We start from the raw sequence: 18,293 nt of genomic DNA, 5'->3' as shown, positions 1-18,293 counted from the left end.
ATGTGGGGTGTGTCTGGGGGCATATGATGGGGTGTGTGCACACACCAGTGAGCAGGGATCCCCACAGAGATGCATGGGGATGTGCGTGAGATGGGGTGTGGGGGGATTAGGTTTTTAGGAGAAGGGTGTGAGTAGGTGCAGTATTTGTGGGGTGTGCGATTCTGGTGGGGGAAGATGTGGTTGTGGGGTTTGTGGGTATGGTGGGGTGTGCATGGGAGTCCCCTGCACGCACCCCTGAGCAGGTCAGCACCCATCCACAACAGCCTGGAACCCATGTGCCCTCCGGTGTCTCCCTGTCACCATCAACAGCACACAGCCCCAGCCCACCCCACACCTACTTTGGACTTGCCTCATGAGAAGTGGACCAGCTGGAACCCACAGCACAGGCAGGCAGGCAGGGGCAGGGAATCCAGGCCCCTAAATGATATAGCTATAGCAGAAAAAAAAAAATCTAATTTGGATGTAGATACTGGTAAAAAGATGCTCAGGAAAATGTTTTAAATTGTATCAGAAAAAGAATTCTTTCCACTATAAGCTGCGTAGTGACTAAAGAAATTCATTGGTAGTTCTATAAAAGCCAATCTTTTTAAGTGTAGACAAGGCCACTGAATCAGCAATGTGCAAAGAGAGTTTTCCACTACTTCCTTTTCCTCCTGTGGCTGCTCTGCCTTCACCGCCATTCATTATAGTAAGTAGAGAGGAATAAATATTAATAGAAGCATTGATATTTTATTGTAAATTATGAATGGGGAGAACATTTCAGTGTTCAAACATCCCTGAGCTGAAAATAAAGAGAATCTCAGTAAAGCAAGGGGAAAGAGACTAAAAAGTCAAAACAAACATGGGGCCAAATTGATCTTGGTGCTACATCTGGGATCAATCATTTGGCCTCTATTAGGGCTCTGCAAAATTTTGCCAGCCTTTTCATTTTGACCCTATTTCAACCAATTTCAAGGTCGAAACAGCAAAATTGGAATGAAACAAAGGTCGTTGAAATAGCCTCGAAACAAAACAAGGGTGGTCAAAATGTTTTGACTATAGGCTGGGGATGGGAAGTGAGTCCAGCTGGAATGACTTCCCATCCCCAGTGCAAAATCCTGCAGGGGACGGGGAGTTAGCCCAGCTGAGTTGACTTCCCATTCCCCACGTTAGATTGTGCAGGGGGAAGGAGGCAGCCCAGCTGGGCTGCTTTCCCATCCCCATGCTAGAATTTCCTATGGCTTTTAGGAGTACATTCCACAGTCAATAAAATCTTAACAGTAGTCCGAGTGTTTTAGCTAATGTATATCTTTATACTACTTTGAGGCACCCTACAAAAAGGGTGGGGGAATATAAAGAGGTTTACTAGTTTTAGAGTATGGGGGATGGGGGTCAGTTGGGTTTTTGGCAAGTATGTGTAGTAGGTCTGTTGGTGGAGGGGTTTTGTTTTTCTTCTATAAACTGAGTAATGTGAACATTTCTCATCTCCATCTGGCTGAAAAGCTCTCTCATCCTTTTGATTATCCATACTAAATGGAACCACTAAAAGCCCAAAGATACTCAGGACAAACATACTGATGTTTCCACAAAACATAAATGTCAAATGTATTTATGGCACAGAAATACAGGCTGCATGTAAGAAACGTAATTAAGCTTCCAAAATCATCACTTATTCTCCATTACTTGCCTCTCTCAAAAACATTTTGAATGTTTTATTTTTAACATGGAGACCACTTTATTTTGAGTCTTTTAAAAATATTATAATACCAATATGTCAATATTCCTTTTATGACTTGTTTTCTTTTTTTCCTGATTCTATAGAAATGTATTGACGCACTTCTGAAACATTCTTATGTTTTCCCGGTTCCCTCATACAATGGTACACAAATTAATAATAGAGCCAATATATGTCATGGTGGAAAATAAAAAAAGAAAGAGAGAAATCCACACAGCTCTTATTCAGAGAAGGAGACATGAAGCCGGACAACATAGTGAAAATTTAATAGATTGTTGGCGCCCTGAAGAAAGCAATGTCTGAAACCTTTCAAAAAGCTATATGCTTGGGAAATATGTGCCTATATTATGCGTGATGAGTCGTTACTAGCTACTCTAAAGGAGATTAAGCTAGTTTTTCACTGTCATGTTTTACATGTGGGGGAACTCTAAAGACCATGCATAAATCATTTTTAATCGATCTGTTTATCCATAAAAGCAGAACAAATTTAATTAATGATTAATGAAAATCAAAGCACTTTCTATGTGCAGTAGCGATAGGTAGTTCTATTCTCCAAACAATATAAGTTCCTATCTTGAACAGCTTCATTTTAGTCATACTGCCTGTTTCCTTTCACTAATAGCACTTAGGATTGAAAACTTGAAAGACATAGCCATGCAGCCACTTAAAAAATATCTATTAGTAGTTTCCCAATCCAACCAAAATATGGGCCAGATACAAATCTGTTTTTGCAGGAACACACACAAAACCTCCCTCCTGCTACACAATGACACACACAAGGAGTAATCGCAAAAGTAGGCCCTGTGGTCTGAGACTCCTTGCCTCCTGCTCTTTACCGAGAACAACCCCTCCAGGAAGAAGGCTAATCCCAATTAGTCATTTTGTTGGCTACAAAGCACCAACTCACAGGATCATCATAAAATTCTAGTTTATTGCACAGATGCAAAAGTCAGACCATAAAACTTGGTGCTGATCCCCTCAAACATACACACATTCATGTACACGCACACACTCACAGTAGCTAGCTATGAACACTAAGCACCGGTGTCAAGATATACCTATCCCCAAGTGCTGGACTCTGCCGTCGATGGCCAGTTGAGGCTTCTTTCAGTACAGTGTTGCTTCAGAAGGGGGTCACCAGCTGGTCCTTCTGGCTGGACAGGCAGGGTGCTGGTCAGGTCAAAGAGGATGCCTTTGGGGGTCATTCTTCGCTGCCTTTTATCCCTCTCTGGCAGACTTTGGTGATTGCCCAATTCTCGGGCTTACCCAATCCAGGGGTCATTGACCTCTAGGGACATCCCTCTTGGTAGCTGCTGGATGGCAGCTGTCAGCCCCAGGGGTCACATCCACAGGTACGTGCAGTCTCAGGAGTCTGTTGATGAATTTTGACTGATTCACTGCCATGATGAATAGAGCTCTGGAAATGGTTGATCAGGGGGTATTTCAGCCCCAAGGGTCTGTTTCCAGCATTGAATAGTTCAAAACAGGACTTCCGCACCTTTAACAGTAAAGTTTCAGGGAGTTCCTGCCTCTGTATAGATTCTTTCCTCTTCTTGGTCTGTAGTTTTAATTGTCGTTTGTTAACTTGTTTATCCAGACTAGCTACTGTGTTACACAATCAACCATGATTAATTTAGGGACCCGCTCCATTGAGAGATTCCTGCCCTTGCTAACGTTGTTACATGGTACAACTTTTAAACTTAAAGTACATTTGTAAAAGCATCTACAAGCTGTATTTTCACTATACATACACCTGATATAAAAATAATAATATAATAGAAGAAAAAGAGAGAGGAAGAAAGAAAAGATAGAAAAGAGAAAGCATCCCCAAAAGGGGACAAATACTGCAAAAGGGGCTTTTGCCATATGGAGGAGCTTCACATTTGAGGGGCAGGGGGCAGGCAGAAAGGTTTCTTGCTACAGTGTTTGTGTGTCTGCTCCCTACCAGGCTCACTCATTTTAAGTTGCCTCCCATGTTTTCCTCATGCCTTTCTGGTGCTGCTGGGCCTTGACATTTGATCAGAAAAGACCGTTGAAGACCTAAAGAGGCCATTTTGTGACTGGCAGCTACTTCTCAATTGGCGTGTCTACATGAGATGCGTTACTGCGCAGTAGACTAATCTACATGTGCAGAGCATTTACTACGCAGTAAATTAGGCTACTGTGCAGTTAGCTAGTACCTGTAAATACAAGTACTAGATTAACTGTGCAGTAGTTGCTCCACTCGTGTAGATACTGACTGGGAACGGATTTGCTCCCAGTCAGCCTAGGAAGCGGGGCCACAAGGGACAGAGAGTTCTCTGTCCCCAGTCCTGGTGGTGCTCAGCTCCTGGCTCCACCCGGGACCAATCAGTGCCAGGATTGGGGAGCTCTCTGTCCCAGCTCCTAACTCCCAGTGCGGGGCGGGCAGCACTGTGGGGCAAGTGGGGGTTGGGTTCCCAGTTCCTGCCCACTCCCCAGAACAGCCAGTTCTGCTCTGCATTGCACAGAGCTGCTCCAGAGGGCGGGCAGGGGCCAGGTTCCCAGTCTCACCCACTCTCTGAAGCAGCCAACTCCGTGCCAAGCAGGACAGCTCCCAATGAGCCCTCTCACCGAGCAGGAGACTCACTGACATCTGCCCCACACCGAGGACAGCTTCCAGCAAAACTCCTGCTGGGCAGCGAAGCCCTGCCTGGCAGGGGGCTTGCTGGCAGCTGTGTCCCCCGATGGGCACAGGGCCAGGAGAGCTCTGCCCACTGCAGGGGCAGCTGTCTCCCAGCCCCCTGCATATCAGGTCCCCTCCCTATGTGCACAGGGCCATGAGACACCTGCTGTTGCAGCCAAGAGAGCTCTCCTGGCCCCGTGCCCCTTGTCACCCTTTGGGCTAGCACCCAGGGGAGTCTGGAGCTCCCCCAGCTGCTGCAGAGGGGCAGAGCAGGGTGGGAGCAGCCCTGCACTGGGCTGCTCCTGTTGGAAGCAAATCTGCAGGTGTAAACGTGCTCCCAAGAAAGGCTTATTGTGCAGTATATTACTGCACAGTACACCTACTATGAATTAATAGTAAATGTAGAAGCACCCAATGTCGTCTTGTTGGAAAGAACATTTAACTGCGGTTATGTTTTTCTTTTCTCATTCCTGACGAGATGACATGTTGTTACAGGAAATAACCTTGCCTGGTAATAATGGAGCCAAGTAAATAGGTCTTTACAGAGGGCACTTAATGCCAATGTTAGCAAAAGCCAGGTCTCCAGCATGCTACCTTGTTTTGCAGGAATGTTATTGTTATGGAGAGGTAGAAGGCACTCACTGGTCAACTGACTAGCACATATTTTGGTACAGTTTTTATTTCATCCGTGTTCAAATTAAAATATTTGAATGAACAAGGCTTTATTCTTCAAATGCTGCACTTTACACTAAAGATCACAGATAGAATTACAGTCTCTGGATACGTAAATTCCAGTCCTCTAAAACAAAGGAAAAAGTCAGCAAACCTCTTGTCAGAGCTAATTATTTGTGTGCTTATGCATGGCATCAGCGGTTACAGTAACTGAGCTCAGGAGTAACTGGGCGAAATTCTCTTTGGCCTGAATTTTACAAGAGGTTAGAGTAGATTTAAGATGTCCATAGATTTAGGGTAGCATTTTTTTCTGGTAATGAGACTTGAGCAACCAACAGTTTAGTGATGAAGTGAGCCCTTTTTTGGATCTATAATATCTGCCAGCACACTTCGAATTTTACAGGTTTCTTCATTACTTAATTAGTGGTTTTGACATGAGTGTCTCATCCTCTGGATTACTTCCCATAACTATTTTCTCACATATCCTCTCTTCTCACCACGTGGTTGTAACCAAAGCCATGCGGAATTGTTTTTGTGTTATTGATTAGATGACTCCTAAATCTAAGAAGTGCTTTCAAGGTGACCTAGAAGCATGTCCAGCATGCATGTCTATGTTCGTGTTGCATGAATATTTGTAATATTTTCTTTTTCTGCCCTGATTTTTTGGGGGAACAGAAATTAGCTCAAACAGATCTTCACAGAAAGCAAATAAAAAGGGTCAGTGATAGCTCTGAAGAAAATTTGCAGGTTGCACTTGAAGAAATATTCATGAATATTTTATAGTCTGCAGTAATCACCTGGTGCTAATACTAACAGTAAAGAATTACTCTACTGCTGCTTCACAAGAATTCTACATGACAGAAACCACTGCTCTATAATATGTATTAACCTTCCCAGTCAATAGATCTGAATAATTATTGATTTGAACAGAAGTCAGTGTTTGCGTGTTGTTTTTTGGAGCATTAAAAACAAAACAAAGAAAAAAAAACCAGAAAAAAACTGCTGATATTTGGAATAATAAACCCAAGTGGTCTTTGTAGAGCACCCAGCTATATCACTGCTCGTTTCACTAGTAATGTGCGTGTTAGAGAGTCGGATAGACCATTCTAAACCAAAAGTGCTCAGCCCCTGGAGCTGTGCTATCTGCAATGTAAGCTCCCTACAGGCTGGATAGCATGGCCCTGGGCACCAGACTGAGTATGCAGGGAGGTGAGGGTGTGCAGAGCCCTATGCTGGGACATAGGGCTCGGCAGGGACAGCACAGGGCCCCAACTGTGGCACACGGGGCTATGCAGGACCTGATCCTGGCACATGGGGCCAATCTGGCCCAAAGACCAGTCCAGTGCTTCTCATCTGGCCCATGGCAACCCATCGTTCTAAACCATTTGAGAGATATTCATTCAGACCCTACCAGGCAGACTCTTTCACTTTCTACTTTTGTTCTCTGCCTCATGTTTTCCTCCTTAGTCTGAATAGCCAATAAAAGTTATTTCAGCTCATTCACACACTTTTATACATGGTATGATCCATACTTACAGAGCTATTGGATATGTATTCGAAATGCAGGGCTGATAATTTTGTAGCACTCACTCAACTCTATGTTTCTCTGAAAATTAACTACATGTGTGAGCCTCTACTCCGCTATTCTAGTTGACTGAATAAGAATTATCTCTGGAAGATGTTCAGGCAAAGGCTCCATAAATAGAAATGGACACAGCCATTTTTCATGCCTACAGCAGAGCATTTGTATCTAGTTTCAGATAAAAAAGTAAAAAGAAAAAAGCAACGATGACCAGTTTTAAATTTTACCCACACAAACACTTTACTATGGCAATATGCCTGTTATTTGGGAATGAAATAGGTGAATGTGAAAGAGAGAATAGTAGTGTCACTTTCAGTGAAAATTAATTGCAGTGCACATCTGTGTACACATGCGTGGATATGCAAAGATATCTTGCTAATATGGCTTGGTTTCAGATACTGAACAATAGAAAATGTGTTGTGAAAATGTTTCTATTTTAGAGTCATATGAACTAGGGCAGTCTATGGTTTTGATTTGCATGGTTAAATAGAACCAAAAGATTACAATGTATGACAAGTATTTGTTTTAAAGCCCTCTTACCATTGCCCTTGCAAAAGAGTAAGACATGACTCCTTGGCTTCTTAGCTGGTGTAAAGTGTAAGATCAACATGGGACTCAATGACAAGTTACAGTACCTGGGGATCTACGCAGAAAAGAATTACTGCTGCTTCCTCTCTACCTCATCTCTTACGTGTAACTACAGATAGAAATACAAACCGGTCCTTTTCTTCCCCCACCTAAGCTGACAAGCAGAAAAGAGCAATGTACAGATAAGAGTTCACTGGGCACTGTTTCAAGCCAGGAATCTTCCTTTAGGTAAAAAGGAAAGTGAAAAAATATTATTTAATATTTGTTTAGCTCTTTAGATCAGTGATAGTGCTCTGGATCTTGGCCTATCATCTTCCAACTTAAAAAATGGAGTCAGCTCAGTGAGGAATAAGTTAGTGGAAAGTACAGAAATAAGTGAATCTGGAAATAGTTTAGGGGTGGGAAAGGAGAAGTAATGAGATGTGGTGAAGGGGGATTAATTTGACCTGAATGATGTCAAATGTGTTTGTACAATGGCACTTCTGGGCTTAAAACCTCAGTCTGTAGCCATGCATTCCCTGCTGCTGGATTGCAGAGGCTCTGAACAAAAAGCCTCTATTAATGTTGCCATTCCTCTCTTTATATCCCTCTTTTTAGATTGTAAATTTTTTGAACTAAATCCAACTCAGCCACTGAAAAGGTTTTCATTATCTTTTTTAATTTTTTCTCTCCTTATGTGATTTTTACCTTCCCTTAACGTGTGTGTGTGTGTGTGTGTGTGTGTGTGTGTGTGTGTGTGTGTGTGTGTGTGTGTGTGTGTGTGTGTGTGTGTGATAAAAGGAAGTTTCTTTCATTTCTATCTTATTAAGGCTGTATAATGTTGTCCACCCTTCTGGTATCTCAGTTCACCTATTTATGCCTTGAAGGAAAGGAATGGGAAAGGAAGCAGGAGCAAAAGCAAACAACAGAAGTTTGGGATTGTCATTGGTGGGAAAGGTAACCCTAAGATGTGGTGAGAAGGCTAGTTTGACACACTTTTCTCTACCTGGGGTTCCCTGAAATACCTCTGCAAAAGAAATAGGCAATCATCTGGAAAACAATTTTCCTCTAGATCTGTAAATCAATCTAGCCACCTATTATAGGCACACACAAGGTCCTCTTTATCACAGGATATGAGAATTCTCACAACCCCTGTGAGATATAGAAATACTATCCCCATTTTAAAGTTGGAGAACTGATGTACAAAGCCACTCAGGTATTTAGGTACCTAAAGCCAATTGGAGTTAGGATCCTAAATACCTTTTTTAAAAAAATAACTGGCCCAAAGTGACAAAGGACCAGAGGCAATAAAGGAATTAGGCAGGATTTCTGCATGTAAGTCTAAAATGGAGATCCTAACAACCCCTGCTCAGCTGTTGGAGGACAGCACAATTTATGTAGACAGCACAACTGTTGACAGCACAGCTTACAACCATAGAGCTCCCTAGATGTCTGAAAGTCCTATTTCTGGGATCATCTAGAAGTGCCTCAACAGTTTGGCACATACGTTATGACTAAGCTCCATCAGGATCAAGAAAAGGCGTTGCTCCGTCTCAGTTCCCTGATAGTCTTGATGCAGTTCTTACAGGACACCTAATGCATACCACCAGAAATATGCCCCCTACAAAATGGCCGCCAATTTCCTTTATGCATCAGGAGGCGAGGAGGATCGATCGGTCAGTTGTACCATTTCTGTAATAATCCAGTAGTTAGCACATTTGCCCAGAAAGTGGGTTTCATCTAGTGGGTTTAATTCTCTCTTCTGCTTGAGGGGGGTCAAATCTACATCTTCACCTCTCAGGTCAATGCCCAACCACCAGGGGCATATTCTCCACCCTTCAGGTTGAAACTGTGTAATTATACTAAACTAATTCAAGATACTGGCGGCTAGAGGAGAGCGTGCACAAGTGATTATGCCTCTGTAGCCTGGTTATTAAGGAAAGGCTGGCAGTCAAGTTCTCCCTACTGGGCCTGATAAGTTCATATGTGGACATGATGTAAGTCTGAGATGTCCCAAGCTCAACTTCCAGCCCTTAAGCCATCCTTCTTCTCAGCTCATAAAGTTTCCCTACAGATTGCAGTTGAGTTGAGTTCAGTTCAGCCTCTGAAACAAAATATGATTGATTTGATTCAGGGTTAGATGCTGTTACACTTGGAAGGACTAAGTTAGACTCTCAGGTTGGTTCTGTTAATAAATCTCAGAGGTTTTCGTGATATGCTGGTGGAGTCCTATGCAGCAGCTGTGACCATGAAATCACTATCAGGAGCACTGACTGAAAGCACCAGCCCTATATGAAGAGCTTGCACCTGTAAAATTTAGTAATGCCATACAATATTCATATTTTAAGTATTCCTGATAACATAAATGGAACATAGCAAACTGATATTTCCAGTTAGTGAGCTCACTTCCTGATTTTCATCTTTCCATACATATTTTTAAGCTTTTCTGCACTTTACTCAAATCTTCTGTAACTACTCGTACTGGTTTCTTGCTTCCAATATGGGCAAGACTCTGATAACTCCTGAAATGAGTCACCAATGTATCTCGGGAACACAGTGATAGCTCACACTGTGAAGACCTGATCCGCTCTTCACTGCATTGGCATGACAGTTTGGGAAATCCCGAGCCTAGCATGGTAAGCCTACAGACCTTAGCACGGTAAGAAAGCTCTTGCACTCACTCCAAGCAGCCGGAAGTGAGAACAATGGAGCTTCCATACTGCATTCAGAGAGAGAAAGTACCATTCCCTGCTCTTGAAGTAGTGAATAGACTAACACCAAGGAAATGAGAAGGTGATAAGGAAGTCCATGGTCCCAAAAGGATAAAAAGTTAGGATCCAGTGAAAATGATCCATCTTTGATTTTTCTCTAATGTGCTATTGTCACCATAAAAGATCCCTAGAGCACAATAGTGGCAAAGGCAGCTGGGCCTTATTCCAGCAGAAAAGAGGAGAAAGTGATTTCCCTGCTTAAGGGAAATGCATCAGGGACAAGATTTCAAAAGGGAGATATACTGCGTATTGGATAAGTCAAGCTAATCAGGAAAGTGACTGGGCTTCAGAAGATGTAGGCGGGTTAGGTGCTACAGGATATTAATTTATGAGCTGCAGAATAAAGCCTTGTGCCCACAAAGAAAGAAAATTGCACAAGTGATTGAATCACCGGAGCAGGAGAAACAGTTTGGATCCAGAGTCTGAAAGAGTAAATGAACAATCACAGAAAGCTGTAAAAGGTACCCTGGGGCAGCAGGAAGAAAGCAAACCTGCCAAAAGGGGCTCAAATGGCACAGGTGGGATGTAAATCCCTCCCCATCCTCAGCTGGGTAATGATTACGTGATCTCAGCAGAAGAATGCCTGTTGGTTTTATTTTAAAAGGAAAGGAAACGTGAAAGAAAGATCGTCTTTTGGATCTGTCGTGGTTTTGTTTGTTTGTTTGTTTGTTGAACGTTGATCACTTAAGTAAATGGAGACAAAGCGAGTGGACAAAATTCCAGTTTGAAACGGGGAGGTGGTAGCGAGAATGGTAACAGGGCAGAATACCTGCCTGCCCACGTATGTAGCAAAAGCACTAAATAAGGCACCACAATGGCTTGTGCACTACAGGCTCTCTCCAAGTCATGCAGAGATGCATCAATTGAACCATTAGAAAGAGACTTGTACTACTCCTCCCTCCTGGCTCCGATGTCTTTTTTTGTAGATGGTGAAGGAACTTTGTTTCCTGAGATGTGTGTGTGATACTATAACAACCCATTGGGTATGTGTTGCAAAGAGGTGGACCCTGTCTCCATGCCTTTAGGTATCCAAATATAGGTACCCTGTGACCCCAGAATTAAGTCAGATCCTGGTCCCACAAGCAAAACTTTCAACACATTGCTTGCCGGTAAAATCAACTGTAGGTAAGATTGGAAAATATGCATTCCTCTTCCAACCAGCAAGCGTAACTAGGGCAGATTCACAGCAAGGCAAAACTGAGGTGGGTGAGCGGCTGTCTCTTCCTATGTTGAGTCTTGGAACAGCTCACCTCTTAGTGAATGTTCTTGTTAAGACTGAAAGATGTTATCGAATCATAAAAGAATAGGACTGGAGGGGCCCTCAGGAGCTCTTCTAATCCAACACTTGCTGAAGGCAAGAATACTGCTGTCTAAACCATAGCAGATGAATGTTTCGTCTAACACGTATGCACAAACTCCCAGCAATGAGAGATCCTACAATCTCCCTAGGTAACCTGTTTCAGTACTTGGCCACTCTCACGGTTAGCATTATTTGTATTTAACAACCACATTTATTTAAACCTCATCTCACTCAGCAGCGAGAGCTTGCTGTTAACTTCAGCCACTCGCTCTGTTCTGCCCCCTCCAAGCCAGAAGGCAGCCTGCCAGAATGGAGGATGACCATACCTTACACCTCGCTGCAGTGCACAATCATCCCACCCTTCCTAGGTGACCAGTTCAGAGCCAGGAAAGAGCTGCACATCACAGTGCTCAGCCATCGCCCTCTAACCTGTCTGTACAGGCTCTCTGCATCTCACCTGTCTGCTGCGGTACTTCCCACTATGTTTTGGACCTTGCAAACTGATTCAAGGTCGGGCAGGGACTGCTTGTAACAGTACATTGGCCCCTTTAGGGTGAGTTACTGACTTTATCATAATCTTCTTTAAGCAGCAAGGCATTCTGAGTCATTCCGATGGACTGATAACAGTGCTGAGATTGGCAATCATTTATGTTGTGAAAGCAGGCAAGAATATGAGAGTTCCTTCGTCCCCCATAACAGAACAGGGAAGAAGGTTGTGGGTCTGTCTACAAAGAGAAACAGAGACTGGCATCGAGTGGCTGGTGGACCTTTCCAGGGTGGACTCTGGGCAGCAACAGTCCTTTAGTGGTGAGGGTGTGGGAGTAGAAGAAAACTCAAGCAGGGGAGTTCATTATTCAGGGGCATTCTTTGAAGATGTTTCTGGGCAAAGAAAACAATTCAGGTGTTTGAAATGTAGCTTGGGGAAATCCTAGTGCCTTATTACAGAGGCTCAGAGATAACATTTCTAGAAAAGGAAATATTTATTATTGTAGTCCCCGCCACAGCTGGCAACAGCTGGTCAATTAACCCTGCATGGTGAACCTGGGACTAGAGAGACAAATATCCATCCAGGTACCATTTTGTCCAGGCTTTTTCATTTAACTATCTTTCACCCTTTGGCTCTAACTATGGGCATAGATCAGAGCTTAAAAGACAAATGGGAAGAAGAATCAGATGAAGAGACCATTTGTCCTATCAGCCTATTACAGCCAGACTGACCATTACCTTATTTATATGGTTGATACCCTGGACATGCTTTTATTATCCAGGCACATACCAGTAACTGCTAATATTTGTTTATATTATAATAGCCCCTAGAAGCCAACAAAGACTGGGACCCCATTCAGCTAGGGACCATATGAACAGTTAGTGACCATCCCTTCCCCAAAGAACTTAGAGGTCTGGAAGAGTGGAACTCATTGCCATCAGATATTGTGGAAGCTGACACAGTTTAGCCAGATTCAAAAAGGTATTGGACAAATTCTTGGAGGAAAGGGGCATTAGTAACTATTAAGCATGGGAGTTAGGGATACAGCCTTTGAATCAGAGCTTCCTTAAATGCTAGAGGCTGCAAGTGAGAGAGCAAGACTGGAAAATAAAAAAAACCCTGGTCACACCCAGTTCACCTCTCCCTTTCCGCACCCACCCTCTGCCCCTGTGTGACAGGTTACTGGGCAAGATGGCAATTCTTATGTTCTTATGTTCTTAATCGAAATGAGCCACCTTTCACCCAAAATGGACATTTAGCTATCAACCCAAGCCATGATATAAGGCAGGAAATGTACACAACTACTTGGCACCCACTTGAAGACAGTAGGGGCGCATGCCCACAAGCACGTACTTGCAGCACCCATTTGCCATACGGCTGATTTGCAGCATAGCAGGGGTTTTTTGACACCAGGAAATTCTGGTGTCAAAAAATACCACCGCTAAAAAAAGTGTGCAATTCACGTGGCAGCAGCATGTGCCACCAGAAAAGGCACCTGGCCAGTCAGAGCCATGTCCTGGCTGCCAGCCAGGTTCCGAGTGGCTGACTCAGCGCCAGGGCTGCCCTGGGACGGCTCCAGGTAAGGCCAATGGGGCCAGCACAAATTCCAGCCCCAGCCTGCCTTACCCCACCCAGGTCACTGCCACATGCCAGAGTACGCATGCAGGGGCGTGCCCAGGGACAAATAGCAATGGCACCACTTTGTGCCGCTGCTGTTTGTCCTGCAGCAAACATGCACCCCCTGCACATGCATGCTCATGGGGACACACTCCGGGAGTTTAGCCTAAGTAAGGACTGGACCCTTCTCATCTCACATTCCTGTTTTGCATGGTGGAAGGAGAAAAAGAAAGTGTATTGGAACAGAAAAGATTATTGTGCAGGGTTTGGGGAGAGAGACTTAAAGAATGATTATGGATGCTGGAATGTACAACAAATCCATCTTAATAAAGCAAGATCTGGCTGGAACCAGCACTGGTCTTCCACGTAGTTCATGGTACAATGATAATGGCAGCATAGGATGATTCATATTATTTATAGTCTCAAAAAGAAAAAGTAGATGCTGATGCTTAACTCTGTAAGCACTCTTCCAGTGCCTTGTCTGCACTGAGGCATCCTTTTTAAATAGTGTGCCTTTAAGGTTTGCTTCCATTTGTGTGAAACCCAAAGAAAGTGGCTGGGAGAATTGGGTTAAGTCAGATCTCATTAGTTTATAAATGTAACCAAAGATAGTCTACAGTTAGATATTTTAGTTAGGGTGATGGGGCCGCTTTGACATCGGAGAAAACAAAGTCTGTCTTCTGTAGTACCCATGTCCAATTGTTTGACATTAAACACAAGGAATTTATTTTCCATCTCACTGTAAAGTCTTAACATGTTCTATTTATAGGAATTCCAGCTCTCCCAACTCCATTAATGTAACCCTGAATTATATTAAGTCACCAAAGAGAAAACTATTAATTTTAAGAGCTCAATTCACAAAGAGGCTATCTGATATTTAATTTAGATTATATTTTGTTTTGCTTGCCTTCACTGTAAAGACATGTAATGTCTGGCTCAGCGCATAAAGGGTTAATTCTTTGGCATACTAGAAAAGTCCGAAGCTGGCAGGGAGAAGTGGAAGAAAGGAGACTGAGAGGAAGTATTGTTCCTGTTGGACTGGTTGAAGTAAGAGAAAGCTGCTCACGCTTTTCTGTGGCTGAAGTGAGTTATACTCAAAAAGCAGGACCTGGTTTTTAATTATCTCCAAGTGTGAGAATATTCCCTTGTCCATCCCACTAAAGTGTGAAAGGAGTTACCTTTTCCCTCTTAACCACACGCATTTATGCTGTTTTGGTTTGACACAATATTTCACTTTTTTCCATATGAAATTCAACTAAACAAAGGCCTTTTCACCCAAGAGACGGGGGGGAGGGGGAAATGGCCTATTTTCCCCACGTTCTTTTAAAATTGAAATTATTTAAGAAAAACTTATTAATATTGTCTGAATTTCAAAATAAAATTATTCACTTTTACACAATTGGGATGTTTAGATGCAAGCCAAAATCTACAATATTCACACGTTAAATGTATTCAGTTTGCAAATACATCCTACACATCTGCAACGAGCACCTTCAACCTCTAGTTAGTTTTGCCTTTCACAGTTACAAATCATCCTCACTTCAAAATCTATAGCGCTAAATAAATATCCTAAACCTACGGGGGAGGAGGGAGTAAGGGCTCTGTTTTCAGAATATCATATGAATTCCAGTTCATTTTTTATTATACCACCCATTTTCCATGGGAATATCCTTTGTACCCTGTGTTGAGAGCCAATCTGAGCTAGAATATCCGTTGGTGGAAAAGAAGATTCATGTCCATAACCTGTATCTATAAGCAAGGGTGATTCTATATGCAAGAATCACATTGTCTCCAGGGAAAAAAGATTCAGCTAGAGTAAGTAAGCAAGAAGGGCTCTGCCTTTCTCCAAAGATACAGACCAAGATCCACAGCCTTTCGGGTGTGGGGGGGATTCTGAGCAAGGAAAACTGCTTGCAGGGATGTGCTGCTGTGCTTAGATCTGTAACTTTCCTATATTTGTCTAAGAGAAAAGTGTTTGCATCTGCCGAGTTCTTTTACAAAGCTGTATTCTTTATTTTACCCTGATGTGATCACTAAAGTGTTAAACTCTACATCTGAGTGCCCAGGGGAGTGGTACATGCATAAGTAACTGCAGATGTGATTTGGGAAGGTCAGCATTAGTCCTGTGTCCTAGGGCAATTGCATTGTAGTGTCTCCATATCCCGAGGAACAGCTGCCAGCTAGGGAGCATGTCCAAGATACCAAAACTAGAGACAGTGTCTGGACACTGGCCAGAGCCAGCTGGCTTGAAAGCCAGTAAGAGCCAAAGGCTATGTTCAATACAGTCAAGACGGGGACTCACCAGAGATATAATTAGGCATAGTTGATGCTAGTCCTAATCCAGAAATGGGATCTGTAAAGGAGGAGGAGTTATCTGGCTTGTAGACGATAAGAACAGAACACTGTTTCAGGCTCAAGGATGGAAGTTGTAAGGATTTTCTTTTCACTTTGCCATGCCTCTGTACTCCCTGGTCTCAGCAAAAAAAAGCAAAACACAAAAGTGCTGAGAAGAGGCTATTCTTGAAACATTTCCAGTCTAGATCAAAGAGAAAAAATTCTGACAAGCCTTCTCTTGTTAGATTTCCAGCCCGATGTCTAGAGCAAATGGGCTTTAAAACTTAGCTTGCCTGAATTGCGATACTCCAGATGTAACCATGTTTTCTACTAAATCAGTGTATGGTCCTCTGTGTCTTCACAGCATTTCAGGTAGACTTGTCCTGTGAAGATAATCTGCTATCTTCTTGGCATGTGTGGAACGGAACTGATCTGGAACTCAGTCTCCAGATTATGGAGCACGTCTGTATCTGAAGGCAGCTGTTTAATGGAAATATTCAGTTTGTATTTTCTGCCACTAATATTTGAGTGAGATCAACATTATTGAAGCTAATTAGAATTCAGTGAGAACTGATTGTTCATTAGAGAGGGAAAAATATGTTCCTTGGAGCCTTTGGTTTGGTAGAACTATTTCATATAATTGAGCAATTGCACAACTTGGCATTTTATCCCTCTTGTTATCATTGCACTTTGCTAATAAGTTTTTAATTGCAAATCATCTCTATGACACAAATTACACTCTGTTTACTGATCAGCAAAAATGCTGTGATAACCAGCTTAGATGATGAACCTTTTGGAAGAAACTAGCCAAGCTGTGTCTTTTTACATAGCTTGGCATTAGATTCTCTTCAGCTCACTTAAAGCATAATAATTACACGTTTTAAGTATCCTAGCTTATCGTGGTGTGTACTGCCTGTACAAATACTTAAGAACTGACAGAGGGGTATCAGTAGCTGATAAATACCTATTTAGCAACAGAGGGAAAAAGTAAGTGTAAAAAATGTAAGGGATCGGTCGGTGTACATCTTTAGAATTCAGTTAGCTATTCCAAACTCTTTGTCTCTATTTCATATGGTATTAAGGTTGACATTGAGGCAAGCACGTTCATTAATAGAATTATTTTAATGATTCTCATTTACATAGTTACAAACTCAGCTGCGCCTTTATTAAATTTGAAGAAGTATTTAGAAGTAGTTTTTAAATACGGCTTAAATAGTTTTATCTTTGGTTTTAACTACTTAATGTAATAAATTATTCAGGTTCACTAAAGAAACCTCTAGGAAATCTCCGCTGTCTCCTAATAAGTGACAGACACAAGAAGGTAAAAGAAATGTATTTCCCACTTTCCTAAAAATCTGTATTTACCACCTCCAGATTGAATGATAGACTCTGGTATATAGTTTTATAACGTCTAGTTTGTTGTAATAGTCTATCGATAATAGTTATTTTATGTAGCAGCAGAAATCTTTGAATATTATTATGATTTTTAGTAGAGTGTTTAATAGGTGTTTTAAATGTGTACTATAGGCAAAGCTCCTGAAGATTTAACTAAACTGTTCTTACGAATACAAAGGCAAACACCCAACAGGAGCATCTTATCAAGGAGCACAACAACTCATTGTAAAGTAATTTTTTTAATGGCTCTCCATGAAGGTAATGGTGCCTTGCAACCTGGCTTTCCAATGCTATGGAAAGTGGAGACAAGAGCTTCTGTTTTGTCTTTCCCTTCAGCCTACTCACTTTCTAACCAAACACTTCAATTTAAAACATGCAGAACAAATTATGGGACTGGTTCTTATTAAACACCGATTTCGTTACATAAATAGGTTAAGTGATTTTTGCACCTTTTATACACTTGAGAATTGTTTTGTGTAAATCTTCAGATTTTTTTCTTAAAAGTTTAGAAATGCTGTGAGACCTTTGGGGATCTGTATTTGCAATAACTTAGTATTAAAATGCCAGTTTATACAAATACTGTAATAAGATGCTTTAAGAGAAAGTCAGAAAGGAGTTGTAATATTTTCACTGATTTATTAAAGTAAAAAGTTGTTTTAAATACACAATGTTTATTTTAATTGGGGACAGTTAGTTAGCCATGTTAGTCTGAAGTCAGGCGAAAGGCAAGCTTGGCTGACACCTTGTAAACTAAAATCAGAGATTCATAAAATGCATAAGGACCATACTTAGTTATTATTAGATTAAAATATCCTTTTCTCTCAATAAACCAACATCAAGGATCAGGCTGTGTTTAGTGCTTAGGTTTTGGAACCTGATCACTTGAGTTTGACATAGAATTGATTTAATAATAGGCATATGCATCTCTGATTGGGAAATCAGATAGATATAGGACAGTGCTTGAACAACTTTATGAAACAGACAAGATGGCTAGGAACAGACATTCAAAAAGCCCGAGCCTGAATTGATTCATTATTTGCAGGTCAATCTAATTTGCGTAGATTGAACTGATTTGCAAGTGAATAGACATTCACTTTTGATTCGGGAAATGCAGGCACCTGCCTGCAGTGGCTCAGGCTAGAAGCCGCAAGGTGGGGGTGGTGCTAGAGCAAGCCCTTGGCTGCAGGGAAGCTGTGCTGAGAGGGGGCCA

This window comes from Gavialis gangeticus, unplaced genomic scaffold, assembly GCF_001723915.1.
Source record: "Gavialis gangeticus isolate Ggan-Ray unplaced genomic scaffold, GavGan_comp1, whole genome shotgun sequence".
In the NCBI taxonomy this organism is placed as follows: Eukaryota; Metazoa; Chordata; order Crocodylia; family Gavialidae; genus Gavialis; species Gavialis gangeticus.
This window is presented reverse-complemented; position numbering follows the sequence as displayed.